This window comes from Dendrobates tinctorius, unplaced genomic scaffold (genome assembly GCF_039654945.1).
Source record: "Dendrobates tinctorius isolate UK_male_01 unplaced genomic scaffold, ASM3965494v1 ptg000314l, whole genome shotgun sequence".
Taxonomy (NCBI): Eukaryota; Metazoa; Chordata; class Amphibia; order Anura; family Dendrobatidae; genus Dendrobates; species Dendrobates tinctorius.
In genome coordinates, this window is record NW_027361981.1 from 2917941 (window position 1) to 2939522 (window position 21582).

General features: G+C 46.8%; 1 protein-coding gene across 10 annotated transcripts in view; it reads right to left on the reverse strand.

Moving 5' to 3' along the window:
* The window catches only part of APBB2 (amyloid beta precursor protein binding family B member 2), a 432059-nt gene extending 423862 nt beyond the window's left edge, over positions 1 to 8197 (reverse strand). For 9 of the 10 annotated variants that reach the window (XR_012227058.1, XM_073561132.1, XM_073561128.1 and 6 more), the window contains exon 1: positions 7979 to 8197. The gene's annotated coding sequence lies outside the window, so the exon portion shown is untranslated. The remainder of the gene's footprint in view (positions 1 to 7978) is intronic. The other variant, XM_073561134.1, reaches the window with a different exon arrangement.
* Between the last annotated feature and the right edge of the window lie 13385 nt (positions 8198 to 21582).

Here is a 21582-nt window from a genome sequence, read left to right on the forward strand (position 1 = left end):
CCTGCTGGGGGAAGCGCTGGGCTCTGCTTCATATGTTGCAGCTTGTTCAGTCTCCTGTTATGTATCTTTTTGCTTGCTGCCAGTTTATACCAGAGTGCTGATCTAGCGGGGGTGAGATCGTGCGATCTCAGGTTTTTTTGTATATCAGAAGTGTTGGACTTTTTCAGGGTTTTGTGCGTGATTGCAGACAGTATCTTTTTCTGTCTTGTCCTGTCTAGACAGCTTGTGCCCAACCAATTGCTCAGTCTGTTCTCTGCCTGTGTTTGTGTCTCATCTAGTCTCACCGACAATATATGTTTGAGGGCTGTCTATTCCTTTGGGGTCTGCTCCGGGGCAGTTTAGATTTCATCTTTCTGTCTTTAGGCTTAGATAGTCCTCTGGCTGTGACAAAGCGTCTAGGGCATCGTAGGTACTCTCCACGGCTACTGCTAGTTGTGCGGATAGGATCAGGGGTCTGCAATCCGCTTAGTTACCAACCTCTCTGGTCTTCTGGTGGCTTAGCCTGTTAATGCCATCCTCCTCGGTGACCCATTCATAACATTACAGGGTATATACACTAGTTTCCTTAATATTGCGTTGATCCAGGGAGCTAGTCTGATTGCCGTATGTGGAGTCGGGAAGGAATTTTTTTCCCCAATGTGAAGCTTACTGTTTGCCACATGGGTTTTTTTTGCCTTCCTCTTGATCAACAATTTAGAGCAAGTTAGGATAGGATATGGGTTGAACTAGATGGACTTACAGTCTTCCTTCAACCTTAATAACTATGTTACTTTTCAATGGCCGCCTGCAGAGGGGACACACTGTGACTGGATGCAAAATGAGCATCAGTATCCAAAGGAAAACCCTCGGAGCAGGGATTTCTCTACCTCCATTCCGCATATATTACATGTAAACAAATGTTAGAATTTTGTGCGTTCCTGCATTGTGTTGGAATATATAGGACATTTCTTATAGGTGAATACAGAAACACTACATAGACTATTTCCTAAAAAAACAACAACATTGTACGTCATTCCCTCAAATAGAGGGGTCAAATATCTAAGGCATCCAGGCATGTCCTGCTGGCACTAACGTTACTCTACAGATCTCAGCGTTCCCTCTCCTCCTACACTGCCTGCCCCATGTCTGGAGCGTCTCCTGACCTCACAGCTTTCCAGTCCTGCTATGTGGTGGTGAGGTAATTCTTCACCAAATAGCTTTACATACAAGTCATGTCTCACTGTGACATTATGGAAGAAAGTGGTGAGGGTTAAAGGAAAAATGTAGCATAACGTAACATCAAATAGATGTAAAAGTTCTCCTGTTATTTGTATTTGATAGGATAAGTGGACCATGGACGTTGTGTCTACATGGATGTCCGCCATTAGTCTGCTTTGTGCAAAACGCCAAGAAATTTCCAGCTGGAATCAAGTATTGAGTCCAAAATGGAAAGACGCTAACTTTGCCATGCTGAACAAGATTTTATTTTTTAATCACTAACATTTTCGTAGAAACAGCAAATCATACCAGAAAATATAAATTCTGTATGTACACTCCAATATTCTATTAAAGGGGTTATTCTGGACTTATGATATTGAGGACTTAAGCTTCTGATAGGTAATCACTAGTGATGAGAGGTGTTATCTGAGCATGCTCGTGTGCTAATAAAGTATCTTCAGTGGGCTTGAATACTATGTTCTAGTCCCCGCGGCTGCATGTCTTGGCTGTTCAACAGCCGCAACACATGCAGGGATTATCTAACAATCAGGCAGTCCCTGCATGTGTTGCAGCTTCTGAACAGCCAAGACATGCAGCCGTGGGGACTAGAACATAGTATTCAAGCCCGCTGAAGATACTTTATTAGCACACAAGCATGCTCAGATAACACCTCATCCGAGCACTCTAGCTCATCACTAGTAATTAATGACAGATTGTAGGGTGTCCGACTCCTGGAAGCCCAGTCGATCAGATGTTATCTGTGTCGGCGGCGCCAGCTGGAAGAAGTCACTTGTCGAGCTGCTGTCTTCTAGTATTGGCCGAGGCTTGGTACTGCATATCCACCTCCTATTCAAATCAATAGGAGATGGATGTGCAGTACCCTGCAGCAGCCACTATCAGAAGATGGAGCAGTTCCACAAGTATTGACGCCCGGCGCTACTCCCCATACAGATTTTGTCGGCCCATTTGAACAGGCCAGAAAATGAGTAACAGATGGACAGGTATTGACTTGTCTAAATGGGCTTCTAGAGTCTTGTCTGGGCAGGATGTAAAGATCTCACACCCTCAGGTGACTGTTATTGGCCAGTAATACTCCTGCAGTTGCCTTCCAGCTTTATTTTTAACAAGTAAAGCTAATTAAGTGTCACCCACCCCGGCTACCTGCTACTTTCAGCATTAGCCAACAACAAAAAAAACTCCTAATTTGAGCACAAAGAGGTATCTGATTTAGGACCACTTTCGTCCAGTCTCGTCATGATTGCAGGCAAACACTGACTTATGCTCTGTGGATCTAAAAGTGCTGGTGGCCCTTTAAATATAACACTAAAATAACCCTTTATAGCACTGCTCATGCTTCCTAATAATCAGTGGATGGTGATTGCTGATCTCAGACATCATGGTTGCGGGAGGAGGTGTCGAGTGTTGGTTTACAAACATAGGAGACGTCTATGTCCCTTTAATTGTTAGAATAGCTATTTCCAACTTTAGTATTTTTATTTTAAAGGCGGCAATATATGATGCATTGCTTCTAACCAAAATGTAACGGGGCATCAAGAGAAAAATGTAACGTTGGTTTACAGTGCACTATCAAATATAATACATCCTCAGAATTTATATTAATAAAGTGCAACTTCCGCAATGATGTTTAGCCTTATTACTTAGTGGAAAGTGCATTTCCACAGTCCAAATAAGTTCTCCATTAGCCAAGTGTCAGGCTCCTAACCTTGGTGCCAAGAGTCAATGATACTGTAACTCGTAGCGCCGATAATATGATGTGATGCTATAACTACTAGTGATTACATAAACAGGACTGTGGAGTCGGTAAGACTAGGTTCTGACTCCAACTTTGACGCCTCTATTTTTCCAGCCTCGGACGCCGATTCATTTATAAACGGCTATTAAATAGTGTGGTAGATCGGCTCACTCGGCTGTACATGGAGGTAGACATGGGAACACTGAGGCTTTGGGAATGCACTTGGTTTATTGAGTTGCGGAATAAACCAAGATGAAGCACAAAGTAAACATGACCCTCTGGGCAAAACAGCAGCACTAGGCACAGTTCTTGTATTAGCAGGATCAGCCCACTCAGGGTTAGCAAGACCCACGGTTCAGGCATAAGAAAAAACACAAACTTCTCTGGAGTGTTCTTGTCAAGACACTGAACACTGCTGCCTTTGGAGGCCAGCTACTTAAGCCCCAGACCACACCCTGGGGTGGAGATAAGGTGGACATCCTCCCTCCTGCACTATGGATGTCCACATAAAAGCCAGCCCTTTATAAAAATTAGCATAACCCCTCACCACACTTAGTGTGCTGGAGGAAAAACTCTGGGGTTTATATCACTGACTCCATTAAGCGCAGTGAAACATCTCCCCTCCAGCACTTTACCACTGACTGTCACAATAGTAATAACATTTACTGTAGTAAAATGATTACATAAAAACCACTGGAAGCCCTGATTATAATTAGGAGCCTTAAACTGATAGAACATAAAATATAGATTATTAATATTTCAGAACTTGTCTAAATTCAAAAGAAATAGAAGAGTTAATGCAGAGGACTTCTTCCATTCTGCTGAATATGATCATGTATGGAAACTCACTTATGTGTGGCACATCTAAGACACGTAGACGTCTCCCCGGTCACCTTGTCGTTGGTACAGAAAACGTACCTGGAATGTAAGAAACCTGAAAGCCTCCTAGTTGGGGAGCCGCACTTTACAGCAATGGACATCTGCACTTCATTAAGAGCAATATGAAGCAACGATCCTAACTACTGACCATTACTTTTTAGAATTGTACCCTGAAGAATGAAAAATGTTTGCTTTAGTTCATGCAACAATTGCATAAAGTGAATCCAAAACACAATCTCTGCAGTAAAGGTGATGGACCTTGGCCTTCACCATGTTGTTGTCTCGTCCATAAAGTAAAGATTTTTTTTAAGCGCCACGTCAGAACCTTGTGTAGTCATATTTCGCATTGCTGAGCGGAGATCTCACAGTGAGCTACAGTAATGATGTGAGATACAATAGGTGATGACTTGAGCAAATGTTCTCAGATAATATCTGAGCATACTCATGTCCTAACCGAGTGTCTTCGGCGTGCTCGAAAAACATGTTTGAGTTCCCGCACCTTTATGTCTCGCGGCTGTTCAAGAGTCGTAACACCTACAGGAATTGCCTGTTTGTTAACCAATCCCTGCATGTGTTACGGCTGTCAAAAAGCCGAGAGACATGCAGCCATGGGGACTCGAACATAGTATTCGAGCAAGCCAAGGACACACCTTATCTGATCACATTCACTCATTATATTGAAGGAATCTATGTGTCCTCCCAGTAAAAAAAAGGATCAGATACCATCTCCGACTAAGGGCCCCGTCACACATAGCGACGCACCAGCGATCCCGACAATGATATGACCTTGTCAGGATCGCTGTTGTGTCGCTACATGATCGCTGGTGAGCTGCCAAACAGGCAGCTTCACCAGCGATCAGGACAGCGACACGCGGGTAACAAGCGACGCACGTCGCTTAGTTACCCACAATGTACCTTAGTTACCAGCGCGCTGGCGCAGGGAGCTGGTAACCAAGGTAAACATCTGGTTTCTAAGCGGTGCGCGGCACTTAGAAACCTGATGTGTACCTTGGTTACCAGCTCCCTGCACCAGCGCGCTGGTAACTAATTTACACATCGGGTTTCTAAGCGCTGCACGCCGCTTAGAAACTCTGTGTTTACCTTAGTTACCAGCGCCAGCTCGCTGATCGCTGGTCTACCGCCTGTCACACGCAGCGATACGTGCTGGTCAGCGGGAGAACAGCGATCAAAAAAAATGTCTTGGCCATTCCAGGACGATCAGCGATACCCGGCAGGGGGGCCGGTCGCTGGTCAGTGTCACACACAGCGATCTCGCTGGCGAGATCGCTGTTGCGTCACAAAACTTGTGACTCAGCAGTGATCTCGCTAGCGAGATTCGCTGTGTGTGACGGGGGCTTAAGATCATGTCATGTCTACTCCGGGGAGAAATCCTGTGAATTCTTAGCAGCAACTGCCCCGGGGAATGGAATTGAAAAAATGGTCCCTGAAGTTGAAAATAAATCGCTATATAAACACAATTAAAATTATTCAATCCCCCCATTGTAAATTAATTTTACAAACTTTTCTGCTGTTTGCAATAAATCAAATCAAACTAGAACAATCTTTGATGAGATTTGAAGAGAGCTGTACCAAACACGCAAACCCAAGAATAATAGTCAACTGGAGCCCATTGCCCATGAAGCAAGGGCCGAGATTCCTCCGGATGCCGCTGTCCGGCTAAGCATCACGTCTGCAGCAGGTTAGAACAGAGAAAGGTTCTCTCCTGAGAATTAATGCCAGACTCATAAAGGGGCTCAATAATACTCTGGTCAAAGTGGAATTTTGAGTTGAATCCGGACAAATCACTCGTTATATTAGTCGTGTTGAGCGATTTATTGTTCTTGTCTTATTCGTTTATTGTAAACAGCAGAAAGTTTGGAAATGTCACTAATAAACCAAATTTGCAATGAGGGGGTTAAATAATCTTGATTACAAGATGACTGGTATGTTTGATCCCTGTATTTATTGGTAGTGAATACTGTATATAAACTCTCCAGTAGTGATGAGCGAGTATACTCATTGCTCGGGTGTCCTTTAGATTTCGTCGTCTCATCTGCATGATTTGCGGCTACTAGACAGCTTGAAAACATGTGAGAATTGCTTAGGCCTGTTTCACATTTCTGTTTTTTGACTTCAGTCAAAATCCGTCACTTTTCGAAAAAGACGGATCGGCCCCTTTTTTGGCGGATCCGTTTTTTCCCCCATAGACTTACATTAGCGGCGGATTTTGACTGACGTTTGTCGCATCCTTTTTTATGACGGATCCGTGAGAATTGTAGCCGCTCCCAGGCGGAGGAGACGGACTCTGAAACGTTTTTTCAGAGCAAAGGTCCGCTATTTTCTATTGCGCATGCCCGCCAGATTTGCTCTGCCAGGGTTTTTAACCCTGAATAGCGTTCCAGAAAGGCCCTGAAGCAGGGAAAAAAAAAAAAAAACATCTCTCTCTCCTTTTCCAGGACACGGTTCCTTTAAAATTTCCTGCTTCAGCGGATCCGTCAAAAAACGGTCCAGTGACATACGTTGGTGTCACAACGGAAACGGATCCGTTTTTACCATCTTTGGCGGATTGCAACTGATTAAAAAAACGGAAATATGAAACAGGCCTTAACAAACAGGAATTCCACACATGTATTCAAGCTGTCTAGCAGCCACAAATCATGCAGCTGAGATGACGAAATCTAAATCTCCGAGCACGCCAAAATACTCGGAGGACACCCGAGCAACGAGTGTACTCGCTCATCATTGCTCTCCAGCCCTAAGAACCCACCAAAAAGTTAAGTATTATTAATGGTTTATTTCAAAACAATTAGTAAATTACACTATAATAAAGGCATATATAGTTACAAAGGTTGAAAAAAAAAAAGACCTGGGTCCATCAAGTTCAAGCTTTCTCCACCAATTGTTCATTTTGTCATATGGTGGGAGGATGTCTTATTGATGGATGTCCACCACCATAAGGCTTATTAGAAATTATTTTGATCTGATGCCAAACATTCGACACAAATAGTGCACCATCCGATTTTCTATGGGGAACTAGAAAATGACTGTGGACCTTGCTGTACGTTTTGCACTATGGTCCCCCTGAGACAGAAACACCTGACCCCCAGACCCAAGTGTCATCAGTGACTGGGTATAGCGGTCACATTTCCCGAGGCTTTACCTCCTGTACGCTGCCAGCATTTTACACCATGTCACCATTTATATTCATACATTATAATAACCTGTTACACGAACCCGTCTGTCCTCCCCACCTCCATATCTGTACCAACGAATGGAACAAATCAGCTAGAAAAGCCATCTGCAGCATAATGACGGGTGACAGAACCATGTTCCTATTTGAATAACTACGTATCCAGACATCGTAGACATTGATGCTCCTCTATAATTAAGGCGCACCGTATTTAATCCCCTGCCTCCCTTTTCTATCAGGATTTACAGGATGCCGATACGACGTCACCAATCCATAGACGTCGTCTATCAAGGACATTCTCGGCACACGTTTTCCCGTAGAAGCTTCGTTAGACCGGTGAATTTTACACGCCCTCGTAATCGAGCGAGAACCGGTGGCGCGAAGGGTTAATCTCGCCTTTCACATCTCTACATGAAAGGTGTTCAGAAGAGGGATGTTGAAAGCGCTGGTGGATCTGCTAAGAAACCATGTCGTCCTTTCATGCTCCCAGCCCCGAGGCCATACATTCCTGCCATTTGTAGATTCTGCTCCTTCCAGAGTCTTGCTCCAGCAGCCGGATGCTCAGTGAGCATAGTGGGCTACTGGACGCCGATCTACGGAACGTTGGGACGGGTATTGCCATACGGTCTCCGACACCGGGGTCATTGGATCTGGCCAATTTCTGTGCATGGCATCGCTGTACGTCTATGCGCCAGTTTAGTTTTATTTAGCAAAAACTCATAATATAATATATACAAAGTAACCGTAATAACCGCAACGTAACACTGAACCCGGAGAGTAGAATGCGAACGACAAAGGTCACCGGTGACAAATAAATGACAAACCGGTGACATTTCCCAGTAATGCAGCTCCCACTACTGCATTCCACAGCCAGACACACTATCCCTGTGACAACCCTTACAGATCCCTGCCAGAGCGATGACGGGTCCCGGTGTCGCGCCTGCAGCAGGCTCACTTACCTGGGATGCCTGAGGTCGCTGTCACTCGCCCGTCCGCACTCCTGGCTGCCTGCTCGCCTCTTCTCCCCCACACGGGCAGCAGCACCAGCCGGAAGCTCCTCCAGCTCCCAGCACTCAACTCAGGAAATAATTCCCAGCCCCTCCTTCCCCCTTCCCTGGTTCTTCTTTGGAATGAATGGAACCTTGCACAGTGTGGTCAGGCTGCTGGCGCCCCCTGCTGCTCACTGGCATGTATCGTGCATGCTACAAATGGGTAATACCTATATGGCCAAAAGGCTAGCAGCTGTCAGACACAAAATGTGTCTACTGTGGCAGGTTGCCTCTAGACCAGAAGAGAATCCAACAAATGTGAAGTTCAAAAAAATCAATTTTATTATTCAGGAATTAAAAACTGTGAATGGATACTAAAATGGCCAGGGCTAAAACCTCCAACCAGAGGAGGGAGAGGCACAATGGCAGGACCACCAATATCTAGATACAGTATATTCAGCCACTATATTATGCTGAATAGCCTGATAAATTACTGCTATACAGTAGTATTCTAAAAAAAAAAATGACAAAGTGACTATCCAATACTAATTATCAATGGCATCTGATAGGTCCAAAATCTTGGCCACAGTATCCCGGTAAATAAGGCTGAAATATGGCCATATAATACATTGATTACCTGGGAAGGACTAATAAGGTGGACGGCTGGCAGTGCTGGTGTAGCAGAGCTGAGCTTTCTCTCCTGTCGCTCGCTTCACCTTATCGTCATCTTGTCCAGCAAAAAAAGCAAGCCATCACACCGCTCCATCAGTGGAGAAAGAAAAAAGTTATAGCTCTCAGAATAAAGCTATGCAAAAAATTTTATTTTTTCAATAAAATAGTTTTTCTTCTGCAAAATGCCAAAACATAAAGAAAAATGAGAAAAATGTGTAATGGCTGTAATCGGACTGACCCGAACAATAAGGCTGTGTTCACACATTGCGTTTTTTTGTGTGTTTTTACCAAATAAAAGGCTTAAAAAAAAACGCTTAATTTCGGAAAATTCCGCATTTCTAGCTATTTTCTATGAGGCTGGGACCGCGCCGGAAAAAAACGCATTAAAAAATGCGCATTTTTTGCGCAAAAAACGTGCAGAAAACGCGAGGAAAACTTGCAGGAAAAAAAACGCGCGTTTTCTGGGAAGGAGTCGGTAATGCAGAAATTTTCTGCATACGTGTGCACATAGCCTGAAGCTGCCTTAATAATTTTATCATATGCAGAACGGCATAAAAAAAAAAATAATAATTCCTGCATCGCTGTTTTTTGTTCATTCTTTCTCCCAAAAATCAGAACAGAAAGCGATCAAAAAATGTCATGTGCCCGAAAATGGTACCAATAAAAACAATAATTTGTCATGCAAAAAAGCTGTCACATGACTCTGTTGGCCCAAATATGGAACAATTATGGAACAATTATAGCTGTCTAAATATGGAGAGGCAAAAACTAGTTTTTCAATAAAAAGTGTTTTTTAGTGTAGGACTGGTATCGCTGTAATCGCACCGATCTGAAGAATAAAGTCACCATATCATTTATACCGCATGTAAAAAATAAAACCAATTCTTCACCTTCTGTTGATTTGTTCATTCTGCCTCCCAAAGATCGCAGTAAGGCGCCCTGCGCTGAACGCTTACACCAGGGTTTTCGTGTAAATCTCTGAAATATGCAATTCAGACGGAACCCCCGGCGGAAGATTCCCTATAATGAGGCAGATGCAGGAACAGTGGACGCTGTAGGACCTGTGATCTGGCGGTGTCTGTGTTTTTAGGTGTGCATAAAAGTGCGGTCAACCACAGTTTTGCGCACTTCTGAAAAGAAGGACACTGCTGAATAAAGGCCAGATGGAGTCCAGTGTAACCCTGCTGCCTCATTATAGTGAATAGATCCAATTAAGGCCTCTTTCACATATCAGTTTTTAGAATCAGTCGCAATCCATCAAAGTGTGCAAAAAACGAATCCTGCGCAGATTGTAAAAAACTGATGCACCTGATCCGTCGCAGCAGCAGCAGCAGCAGCCGCTGTAGGAATTTTAAAGGAACAGAATGAGAGAGAGAGAGACTGAGACCACAGCCAACTACCACAGTTATCTTCTCTGGAAAGGCAGCCAGAAAGGATCAAGGAAATGCACTGGGCACGTTATCCGACAGGGTTCGCGGCTGCTGGCCTGGGACACTGACTGTGAGGTCCTGGGAAGGAAGAGAAGTGGAAATCAGCACTGTGAGATGGCCAGGGAAGGCATATACTGACAGGGAGTTCTGGAAAAGGTGTTCTCTATCTGCCTGGAGGTTGGCTGGATCCCTCACCTGGAGGACGTAGCACTAAGCGGGCATCTGTGCGCAACAGAAATTGTGAGGCGCTCCAACTTGGCATCACGAACAGAATATTGAAGCCCGGTGTCACCTGGTCCTGTTTGCCAAAGATTGAACTGAGAAATGACAAAACAAAATGTGCAAAGGAGCAAATTTATTGGACTGTGATCTGGACTGCAAAGATGGCTGCCATGGCGGTTCCATGAGGTGTGCGGTGAGGCATGCTGTCGTGGGCGATACCCAAGAAAGAGCGCAAAGCAGTATGAACTTCCCCTGCCTGTACTTCTATGCAACTGCATCATGGCCGACCACCAGAGGGGTCCGGATCCTGGCCTGGTATGGCGGCAAAGGAAAGACACCACCCCCAGGGGGTGGAGAAAGGCCTCACGGTGGGAAAGAGAATGGAGAAGAAGCCAGTACACCAGGAGGCCATGATGGAGAGCGGAAGGAGACCTGTGGAGTGCGGGAGAGAGATGGAAAGCTCTCCTGGCTCTGTGGAATCAGGCTCCAGCCCCTCAGAGGATGTTGACCTGGAACACCTGAAGCAGGCGATTGAAGAGCTGGACAGGAGTCTGCGCCAATGGCAAGCTCTTCTTGCAAGGAAGAAGCAGGCTGTAGGGGAGCAGACCCCTGGATCTCTTGGTACTAACGCCAACGGTACCCACTGCCAGTCCCCAGGTGCCACCGTCACCGGTACCTGCCGTGCCAGCCCCCACATCACCGGAGCCTGTAAAGGATAACAGCAGCCCTGGAGGTACAGGTACGGCTGCCGTCCCCGGGACATGGGATGCCCTGTTAGGCCCCACTGGGTTACCACCTACCCCAAATCTGGCCAGGTCGTCATAGACGTCGCCTGGGACTGAAAAATTGCGCCCAGGGGAGGAATATTAGAGCCGATCCCAATACCACAGTCACCTCCCACAGCGTGCAGCAGGCCAGCGATCCACAGCTGGAAGGAAAGAGAGACTGATCTTATGGGGTTCCCAATGACAGTGGAGGAATTCTGCCGCAGGCAGGTCTTAAAATTAGAACAGGAAGAAAGAGAGCGGCAAAGGTAGCGGATGGCCCTAGCGGAGAGCAACTTGCGAAGCAAAATCCAGGCATGGGGGGAACCCTTGGAAAGCTGGAACCCAATGGGTTGGGCCTGAGTCCTCTGCTTCAACCTGGAGAGGGGGTACGGCTTTATCCGGGACTCTAAAAAGGCTCCCGACCTATTCATGAACAGGCAGGATGTTGAAACCTGCCTCATCTGGAGACATCCAGAGCGCGACCTATTTCCTGGGGAGATTTGGTCTAAGGGGGAGACCAGTTATGTCTTGCAGCCCACCCAAGATCACCATTGGAGGTTTTGAGCGGGTCCTCCATACTGCACAAGGACACAAAGATACCCCGGCTGGGATAGTATCTGCCACTTACCTCTTTTGATAACTGCTTTAATTGTAATTAATAAAAATGTTATTATGCTTGTAATATTATGCAATGTGTAAAGTATAGGGTCCAGTCGCCACAGAGGTAACGCACCTCAGGTGTGCAGAGGTGTAGTATCCCACCTTTCAGGTAAGGCCTGTTTCACACTTCAGTTTTTGTCCATCAGTCAAGATCCGCCGTTTTGCAAAAAAAACGGATCTGCCATTTTGTTTGGCGGATCCGTTTTTTTCCCGTTGAGTTGCATTACCGGCGGATCTTGACGGATGGCCATCCGTTGGATCTGTTTTTTTGCGGATCCGCCAAAATTTTGCCGTCCGCCGACATGCCCGAACAGAGCATGTAACGTTTTTTCAGCCGGCAGGATCCGCACTTCACACTGCGCATGCCCGAAAGACTTCACTCAGCCGGAAATTTAACCCTAAAGTCTGTTCTGGCGGCTGGAAAAAAAAAATTCTCTCTCTCATTCTCTCTCTCTCTCTCTCGGCTGCGGTTCCTTTAAAATTCTTAATTCATCGGATCCGTCAAAAAAACGGTCCGGTGGCATCCGTTCACATCAGTTAGCAACGGATCCGCTTTCCGCCATTTTGGCGGATTTTAACTGACACAAAAAAACTGTAGTGTGAAACAGGCCTAAGATGAAGACACCTGGCCATCCGTTGCAAATATAAGTCTATGAGAAAAATCGGATCCAGCAAAATCAGTTGCTGGATCCGTTTTTTTTCACAAAACTACGGATTGTGACTGATACTGATGTGTGAAAGAGGCCTAAAGTGCTCAGTGTAGAGCGCCAGATGAATGTGATCCTAAATGTTATGTAAAATGTTCCCAATAAAAGCTTCAACTCAATTCACAAAAAAGCAAGTCCCCACTCAGGTCCATCATCTGTTAACAGAATTGTAGGGGCTTCCACGTTACTGGTAGTACAAAGGGTCTGGAAAAGCTAAATGGCTTCTTTCCCCCCAAAGGAAATTCAGGAAATACTGTGCTCCCAAATCTAAATGCCCCCTCTCTTTTGAGCCCCATTGTGTCTGAACCACATTTAGCATCCATTTGTATGGTCTTTTTGTAGCAATGAGAGCCCGCCTAAGGCCGGGTTCAAATTTCGTTAGGCAGTCCGTTAGACGGACTGCGTTACTCCGCGGCATAACGCGGTGTAACGCAGTCCATTAACGCTGCCATTGCCCTCCATTGTCGGGCGCATCGCAACGCATGCCGTAAAGCGGCACGCGCTCGCGATGTGCCGTCATTCAGTGACGGAGCCTCGGACGCGAGCTGCAGTGTCTGAGGCTCCGTCACCGCTAGCGCTGATGAATCATCAGCGCTAGCGGGTATAGCATAACGCGATTGCGTTATGCTATACTGTTTAACCAGCCCGTCAACGCTATGCGTTGAACGGGCTGGTTAAACGCAGTGTGAACCTGGCCTAATTTATGAGTGCATGTCTCGAGAAGCATGAGCTGGTCACTACAATGTACTGGTCACTACAACCTACAGTTTGAAATTTTCATTGAGCAACATCCACTACTACTTGTTTCTGGAAAACACCCATGGAATCAAAATCGTCACAAATTCCCAAAAGGGTATAATTTCCAAAATGGGGTCACTAAAGGGGGGGGATTTTGCTTTTCTAGCACTTAACGACTCCGTATATGTCGTCCACAAACTATTCTAGGAAAAACTGCGCTCCAGGAGGCAAAAAGCGCTCCGTCCCTCACAAATCTCGCTGTGTGGCTAAGCAGTACCGTATATCCATATATGGTGTATTTCTACATTCAACAGAAATTGTGGGACAAATTTTGGTGCCATTTTTAATCATAGTAACATAGTTTTGAAGGCTGAAGGAAGACCTTATGTCCATCTAGCACAGCCTATTTTTAGTGCAGCTGTTCTGCATTGTTGATCCTGGGGAAGGCAAAAAAACCCACAGAGTAGAAGCCAATTTTCTCCATAGGGAAAAAAATTCCTTCCCCTAAGCTGGGTCAACCATCTACCTATAATATTCTGTTATTCATAACCTTCTATACTGTTACTCACAAGAAAAGCATCCATTCCTTTCTTAAATTCATTCAGTGAGTTGGCCATCACCACTTCCTCAGGAAGAGAATTCCAGAGCCTCACTGCTCTTACCGTGAAGAACCCTCTTCTATGCTGGTGCAGAAATTGTCTTTCCTCCAAAAAAAGAGAATGCCCCCTTGTTCTTGTCACAGTCCTTGGTACAAACAGTTCATTGGAGAGATCTCTGTAGTGCCCTCTGATATACTTGTACATATTGTGGCAGGGCTAAGGGTCGTGTAATTGATGGGAGATATGTGTCTCATAAATGGCTTATCTCCATAATGTAAGGCAGAAGTAAAGCATACCAGATATTGTTATTGTTTTTGTTTGAAGGACCTGTGGTGAGGTCACAGTCATGTGACCAGTCAGCTGCTGGGAACGTGGGTGTGGCTACAGCCTTATAATGTGACCTGCTCCTGAACCAGGGAGCTGTATGTGGGGAGGACTACACCTCCCAGCATGTGCTGAGACTCGCGGTCTGAGTCTGCAACCACGAAGGTTTATGTTTTGTTTGCCTAAGCTAGAGGCTATTTTTGGTGATACGCTGTTTTATGGTTTATGACAGAAATAAACCTCATGAACTTTGGAAGAACCGGTCTCCTGATTGTCTCCCGCTGCACCTGAGCGAGTCACATCCCCACAATTGGTGGTACACGTGCGGGCAGCGGTCCCAGCAGAGACTTGAGACAGTTGCTGCATGTCCTGGGTGAAGTTTGCAGCGGGGCAACAAGCATTGCCTGGAATCATGGAGGACCTCATGAAACACCTGTTCCAGTCCCAGGCACTGCAGCAGGAAACCAACAAGCTGTTGTTACAGCAGATCCAGCAAGGCCAGCAGGAGCAGCGGCAGCAGTTCCAGCAGAGCCAGCAGGAACAACGGCAGCAGATGCAGCTTCTGGCAACCGCCATCCAGGAGGGCAGGACGAGCGCCCCAACCCCAGGTCGGGCTGATGCCACCGACGTCGAGAAGGCGGTAAGACGCGCATTACAAAAAATGACCACTGAGGATGATGTGGAAGCCTTCCTGACGGTGTTTGAGAGGGTGGCTGAGAGGGAAAAACTTCAGCCAGAGCGGTGGGCGGAGGTACTGGCCCCTTACCTAACGGGGGAGCCCCAGAAGGCGTACTTTGACCTGACGGTACAAGATGCCAGAGAGTATCCCAAATTAAAAGCGGAAATTCTCGTACGCTTGGGGGTAACAATGACTACCAGGGCACAGCGAGTTCATCGCTGGGCCTATCACCGGGACAAACCCCCGCGCTCCCAAATGTTTGACCTGTTGCACCTGGTCCAGAAATGGCTGCAGCCAGAGTCGGCTTCCCCTGCACAGATGGTAGAGCGAGTTGTGATGGATCGGTTTGTGCATTCTCTGCCGAGACCTCTACAGACTTGGGTTGCCCAGGGTGATCCCCAAAATGCTGATGAACTGGTTGGGCTGGTCGAGAGATACCAGGGGATGGAAGGTTCCTTGGGGAAGCAGCCCATTCCATATTGGGGGTCCCAGCAGGGGGCGGAGTCACAAAAAGGGGTGGTGCGTCCAAGGTCAAAAGGGGTGGGGGAGGCGGTGCCCAAGGTCCCCTCGGGTGTTATTTGCTGGAAGTGTCATGGGCCAGGACATATAGCGGCCCGTTGTCCCCAGACCACCGAGCAGATGGACTGCAGCATGGGACGCCGTAGTTCATACCACGCATATCCAGCTTGCAGTGTGAACTCGCTACCTAACAAGGGGCCACAAGCGTGTCCCGTGAAGGTGAACGGTCGAGCAGTAATGGCGCTTCTGGACTCCGGGAGCTTGGTGACCCTTGTGAGGGCCAGTTTTCCTCTAAACATACTCCCGGGTAAAAAGATTGGTGTTCGGTGCATACATGGCGATGCAAAGGACTACCCTATGGCTAGGGTGAAGATTGAAACGGCGCATGGCACCGAGTCGCATGAAGTTGGCGTTGTTCGAGACTTGTTGCATCCCATAATTATTGGCCGGGATTTCTGTCTGTTTTGGGATCTGTGGGGGATGGGTTCTGAGTGTGCTAGCAAGAGCAGGGAACCAATCCACCCCACTGAGGTATCGCCACCACCAGAGGCAGACGAGTTCCCTTTATGTGTCCTTTTTGGGGTTGAAGAGGAAGGGTCCCCTGTACCTGACATCCCGGAGTTAGGGGTGGCCGGGGAAAATTTTGGGACTGCCCAACAATGTCACCGTCATTAATGGGGTTGCACAAGAGCCGGGAGCAGACACAAGGTTTCCCCATTTTATGTTGAGTGGGGAATTGTTGTACCGGGTCACGAAAATAAGGGAGGAGGTGGCAGAGCAGTTAATAGTACCAGGCCCCTATAGACGAAAAGTGTTGGACATGGCCCATTCACACATCTTGGGGGGACACCTGGGGGTGGAAAAAACCCAGGAACGGATTGTACAGAGGTTCTATTGGCCTGGGTGTCACCGGGAAATAGTAAACTATTGCAGGTCCTGCCCGACATGTCAGTTAACTGCCCCCACATCTCATTTTCGGAACCCTCTTGTGCCACTGCCCATTATTGAGGTGCCATTTGAGAGAATTGCCATGGACTTGGTCGGTCCCTTAGTTAAATCAGCTCGGGGCCATCAGTATATATTAGTCATCCTGGACTATGCCACACGCTATCCTGAGGCCATTCCCCTGAGAAACTCCTCTGCGAAGAGTATAGCCCGTGAGCTGGTCCATGTGTTTTCCCGGACGGGTTTGCCGAAGGAGATCCTGACCGACCAGGGGACACCTTTTATGAGCAAGGTGATGAGAGAATTGTGCAGAGTCTTGCAAATTTCCCAGCTGAGGACTTCAGTGTACCATCCACAGTCAGATGGCCTTGTTGAGAGGTTTAACAAGACCCTGAAGAGCATGCTGAGAAAAGTCATAGAGGAAGATGGTAGAGACTGGGATTGTCTCTTACCGTATTTACTGTTTTCTATCCGTGAAGTTCCCCAGGCCTCCACGGGGTTCTCCCCCTTCGAGCTTCTGTACGGCCGGCATCCGCGAGGTCTCCTAGATATAGCCAAGGAAACCTGGGAAGCCGAAGTCACGCCCCACAGAAGCGTCATTGAGCATGTGGCAATGATGCAGCAGAGGGTTGCGAAGGTGATGCCCATTGTTAAAGAACATCTCCGCCAGGCACAAGAGGCTCAGGCCAGGGTCTACAACCGGTCAGCCAGAGTGAGGCAGTTCAACCCGGGAGACCGAGTTCTCGTTCTAATACCGACGGTGGAAAGTAAGTTCTTGGCCAAGTGGCAAGGGCCATATGAGGTGGTGGAGAAACTGGGAGACGTAAACTACAAGATCCACCAACCCGGAAGACGGAAGCCATACCAGGTTTACCATGTTAACCTTATCAAACTGTGGCAAGATAGAGAGCCAGCGGTAACTCCGTGCTTGCTGGGCAACCTAGAAGGGGAGGTTGGAGCCGTTACCATAGCGGAGACTCTATCGAAGGCCCAGAAGCAGCAGTGCCGGGAGTTACTCCAGAAAAACCGCGACCTGTTCTCAGAGTTGCCGGGGTGCACAAAGGTGGTGGAGCACGAAATTCTGACCGAGCCACATGTGCGGGTGAACGTGAAACCATATCGTATTCCTGAGGCCCGGCGAGAGGTAATCTCCAAGGAGGTGCAGCGTATGTTGAAGCTCGGGGTCATTGAGGAATCCAAGAGCGGCTGGTCGAGCCCAATTGTCCTGGTCCCAAAACCTGATGGTGAATGGAGGTTCTGCAACGATTACCGGAAGCTGAATGAGGTCTCCAAGTTCGACGCTTATCCCATGCCACGCGTTGATGAGCTCATCGAGAGACTTGGACCTGCCAGGTACATAACCACTTTGGATCTGACCAAGGGATATTGGCAGATCCCCATGGCACAGGAAGCCAAGGAGAAGACGGCATTCTCCACACCAGACGGGTGCTTCCAGTATGTCCGGATGCCGTTTGGCCTACAGGGAGCTCCAGCAACCTTCCAGAGGGCGATGGATAGAATCCTTGCACCTCATAAGCTATACGCTGCCGCATACCTGGATGATATCGTCATCTTTACCCCGGACTGGGAGACTCACCTGGAAAAGGTCCAAGCAGTGTTTGACGCTCTAAGAGAGGCGGGGTTTACAATAAACCCGAAGAAGTGTGCCTTGGGGAGAGAAGAAGCCAAGTACCTCGGATATGTAGTGGGGCGTGGCGAGATCAAACCCCAAATCAATAAAGTGGAGGCAATTCAAACATGGCCGAGACCTCTGTCAAAGAAGCAAGTTAAAGCCTTCCTGGGGATTGTGGGATATTACAGGAGGTTTATCCCAAACTTCGCCACAATGGCTGCACCTCTAACTGATCTGCTTAAAGGGACAAAGTCAGTGATGGTCAGCTGGTCCGAAGAAGCAGAGTCAGCCTTCCAAGAAATGAAGGGAGCTCTTTGTAAGCAGCCCGTTTTGGTGGCCCCAGACTTTAAACGTGAATTTGTCCTCCTGACAGATGCCTCAGATGTCGGGGTAGGAGCTGTCCTTTCCCAAGAGATACGTGGGGAGGAGCATCCTGTTCTCTACTTGAGTAGGAAGTTGACTTCTTGTGAGAGAAATTACTCAGTTGTAGAGAAGGAGTGTTTGGCCATAAAATGGGCAGTGGACACATTACGGTACTACCTGGTGGGACGGAAGTTTAGGTTAATATCCGACCATGCCCCACTCAGGTGGATGAGGGAAACCAAGGGCAAGAATGCTAGGGTCACCCGCTGGTTCTTAGCCCTACAAGACTTCAGTTTCCATGTAGAGCATAGGGCCGGGAAGCTACATGGGAATGCCGATGCCCTCTCCAGAATCCCTTGCCTGGTAGGTGAAAGTGCCAAGCCCCACGGCTTTAGGCAGAGGGGGGAGGTATGTGGCAGGGCTAAGGGTCGTGTAATTGATGGGAGATATGTGTCTCATAAATGGCTTATCTCCATAATGTAAGGCAGAAGTAAAGCATACCAGATATTGTTATTGTTTTTGTTTGAAGGACCTGTGGTGAGGTCACAGTCATGTGACCAGTCAGCTGCTGGGAACGTGGGTGTGGCTACAGCCTTATAATGTGACCTGCTCCTGAACCAGGGAGCTGTATGTGGGGAGGACTACACCTCCCAGCATGTGCTGAGACTCGCGGTCTGAGTCTGCAACCACGAAGGTTTGTTTTGTTTGCCTAAGCTAGAGGCTATTTTTGGTGATACGCTGTTTTATGGTTTATGACAGAAATAAACCTCATGAACTTTGGAAGAACCGGTCTCCTGATTGTCTACCGCTGCACCTGAGCGAGTCACATCCCCACAATATATATTAAGTCTCCCCTAAGTCTTCTCTTTTCTAGAGTAAATAGACCTAATTTTGATAACCTTTCTGGGTATTGTAGTGAACCAACTCCATTTATCATTTTAGCAGCCCGCCTTTGAACCCTTTCAAGTTCAGTAATGTCTTTCTTGAGCACCGGCGTCCAAAATTGCACACAATACTCCAAGTGTGGTCTGACAAGTGATTTGTACAGAGGGAGAAGTATGCTTTCATCTCGTGTCCCCAGACCTCTTCTAATGCATCCCATGACCCTATTTGCTTTGGTGGCAGCTGCCTGACACTGGGCACTCCAACTTAGCTTCTTATTGACTAAGATGCCTAAGTCTTTTTCCATGTCTGATTTCCCCAGCAGTTTCCCATTTAGTAAGTAATTGTAGCATCTGTTTCTCCTTCCCATGTGCATAACCTTACACTAATCTGTGTTAAACCTCATTTGCCATTTTTCAGCCCAATTCTCCAATTTACTCAAATCTGTCTGTAGTTGCAAACTGTCCTCCTTTGTGTTAACTACCTTACATAGTTTTGTATCATCTGCAAATACTGATATTTTACTGTGTAAGCCATCCACTAGATCATTAATAAATATATTAAATAGTAGGGGGCCCAATACAGAACCCTGTGGTACCCCACTAGTAACCTTGGCCCAATCTGAGTATGCACTATTAATAACCACTCTTTGCTTTCTATCACTAAGCCAGCTACCTACCCATCTACACACATTTTCCCCTAGCCCAAGCGTTCTCTTCTTACTTACCAATCTTTTATGTGGGACAGTGACAAATGCTTTAGAGAAGTCAAGATAAATGACATCCAATGATTCTCCTTGGTCCATTTGAGAGCTTACATCCTCATAGAAGCTGATCAGGTTAGTTTGACAGGAACGATCCTTCATAAATCCAAATCATTTCCCAGTATGAAAAAGTAAAATCTTGGTGGTAAAAATGTAATTATTTTTTCTTCACTGCCCAATAGTATAAAATTCTGTGACACACCTGTGGTGTCAATATGATCACTGCACCCCTAGATGAATTCATTGAGAGGTGCAGTTTGTAAAATTGGATCTCCTATGGGGGTTTCTGCTATTCTGGCACCTCAGGGGCTCTATCAATGTGACATGCATCCTCAAACCAGTCCAGCTAAATCTGAACTTCAATATGGTGCTTCTTCCCTTCTGAGGTTTGCACCGTACCTCAAAAGTAGTTTTCAATCACCTATGGGGTATCAGTGTACTCAGGAGAAATTGCACAGCAAATTTTGGGGTCCATTTTTTCATGCTACCCCATGTGAAAATAAGAAAATGGGGGCAAAAAAAAAACCATTTTTGTGGGAAAAATGTGATTTTTTTTTTTTTTTTTTTTTTTTCTTTTCACTGCTCAACTGTGATGCTAGTCACAACCCACGGATAGGACGTGAATAAGCGCAGTCAGACAATCCGGGGTCAATACCAAAAGATCACGTAGTAAACCAAGGGAAAATACGAAGTCGCAAGTCAGGTCACATGCCAGGGTCAGAATGACAGGGAAACAGCGGATAAGCAAAGGGGCAGTAACAAATCTGTAGTCTGAACACGGTCCAAAGGTCAACAATAGAATATCAGATGCAAAGGGGCAATGACAAACAAGTAGTCTGAACATGGTCAACAAGGTCAGCAGCAGAATATCAAAACTTGCAGCACAGAACAGTACAGGGTACAGGCGAACACACCAGAGAGCACCAGCTTAGAACAAGCTTTTGACTGGCAATGATCTGGGCCATACAGCTCACCTAAATAACAGGGTAATTACCAAGAATATGGAGCACCTGCGGAAGTCTCTGCACCTTCCAGTCAGATAGGTCAACCAAGCTGTCAAAGCACCGACAGCTCAGCACACCCCAGCACAGGATATGATGCCAGAGCTGTCCATCACAGAGTCCCAGACACTCTGAGCAGAGGAATCCTGACATCAACATTATAAACTTCTGTGAATCACTTAGGGGTTGAAGGTGCTCACCACACATCTAGATAACTTCCTTGACGGGTCTAGTTTCCAAAATGGTGTCACTTGTGGGGGGTTTCAACTTTTTAGTCACATCAGGGGCAATCCAAATGCGATATGGCTTCCACTAATTATTTCAGCAAATTTTATATTCAAAACGTCAAATGGCGCTCATTCTGTAATGCCATGCGCCCAAACATATGGGGCATCGGAGTGCTCAGGAGAAATTGCACAACAAAGTTTGGGGTGTATTTTCTCCTGTTAGGCTTCTTTTACACTTGCCGTGGTTTTGCAGCCCTTTTTTGTGTCCCCAATACATTGCTATGGGGCCGCAAAAAAATGTAGGAGCGCTGTACGCCGTATGTGCCGCAAAAAAAAATCGAGCTTGCTCGATATTTTTCACGGCTTACGGACACGGCCCCCATTGAAAATCAATGGGGCCGCAAAAACAACGGAAGCTTGCCCAGTGTGTTGATTTTGCGGTA